The following is a 1,409-nucleotide window of genomic DNA, read 5'->3' as shown; positions in this document are numbered from 1 at the left end:
ATCTTCTAAGAAAATTATTTTTTGATTTTCATCCTTAATACACTTCACTTGAACTAAATCCTTACTACTCATATCTCTTTATTTGGTTAACTTATGCATATATCTTTCTCCCTCCTTAATATTTAATCTATTATATAAATCACTAAAAGCTAATGACATAATAATCTAAATATTATTAAAATTATTTAAATGATATAATATTTCTAATAAGTGAGAATGTATATATATATATAATCTCAAAATCATTTTGCCATTGCAATTTCGATTAAATCGGTTCAACTGTTCTCAGTTTAGAAGGATCAGTGATTTGGACATAATTTTTTACTGGTTGATCTCAGTTTCCTACAAATCCAAGTTATCAGTTGAACCAAATTGATATGAAGACCCCCTTAACTGCCCAGTTCGATCTAATTTTCAGCACCATGAATCAACGTCTATCCAGTTTATCTGGATCAAATGTTCAAGTTAACTTGCACTGTATCTTTATAATTGGCAAAAAATATATATATTCTATGTGGCAGATCCATTCTTCGAACATACGCTCATGATGATGTAAGTGCTGGATCATGGTTTATTGGGATTGATGTCAAGCATATTAATGAAGGAAAACTCTGCTGTTCCTCATGGTCCTCAGGTTTTCCCTTCTTCACTAGTAATTCCAGTTCTCTACTTTGATATTTCTGCACTGCTTGAAATCTGGTTTATGTGCTCTGATTATTTATTTTCTCTATTAACTGGACTTTTTCCCCCACCTGCTTTACAGGATCTGTATGTGCAACTGTGTGAATGAGTTTTGATTAACTATAGATGTCACTGCACTAACAATGGCAGAGTAGTCTCTCTTGTCTTCTACTGTACAATATTCATTCTCCCAAGTTTTTTTATTATTTCATCTGTCTCAAAATGTCTCTATTTTGCTTGGCCATCTTTGCCACACCATTCTTCCTTGTCAAACAAATAGTTGAGAATTATAATAGAAAATTCTTTGATGTTTACTTGTTTTGAATATAAATGATCAAAACAATCTCCAAATTATTTGTATGTGGTTATTTTATTCTCATACTATTAATGTGTTCAGCTTAATCCCTGAACTCTTAAATATGATACAAAATAGTCCATTTGTTGGATCATTCTAAATCATATTCGAGTTAATGGATTATTTTAGATAAAAATTTAGAAGTCAAGGAACTAAAATTGGACACATATTGCAATAGTATCCATAAATAATTTAAGGATCAATTTGACTTTTTTTTTTCTCTGTTCAAAACAAATCTCTTGTTATTTTAATGAGATAAAGAATAGAAGACTCTACACCAAAATATTTGCATATAGGTACGTTGATTCTGAAATTCAATTGATAGGGTTATATTAGTTGTGTACAAACAGGATCGAACGACTCTCAATATGTA

General features: G+C 30.2%; 1 long non-coding RNA gene across 1 annotated transcript; it reads left to right on the top strand.

The window, feature by feature from the left end:
• The first annotated feature begins 143 nt into the window (after positions 1-143).
• Positions 144-995, top strand: LOC110103632. Its single transcript, XR_002303974.2, has 2 exons — positions 144-634; positions 764-995. It is a non-coding gene; the product is annotated as an uncharacterized LOC110103632 (long non-coding RNA).
• The last annotated feature ends 414 nt before the right edge of the window (positions 996-1,409 follow it).

Source organism: Dendrobium catenatum, unplaced genomic scaffold (assembly GCF_001605985.2).
Source record: "Dendrobium catenatum unplaced genomic scaffold, ASM160598v2 original_scaffold_166296, whole genome shotgun sequence".
Classification (NCBI taxonomy): domain Eukaryota; kingdom Viridiplantae; phylum Streptophyta; class Magnoliopsida; order Asparagales; family Orchidaceae; genus Dendrobium; species Dendrobium catenatum.
Note: the sequence above shows the minus strand (reverse complement) of the source record. Positions and strands in the feature narration are given on the sequence as shown.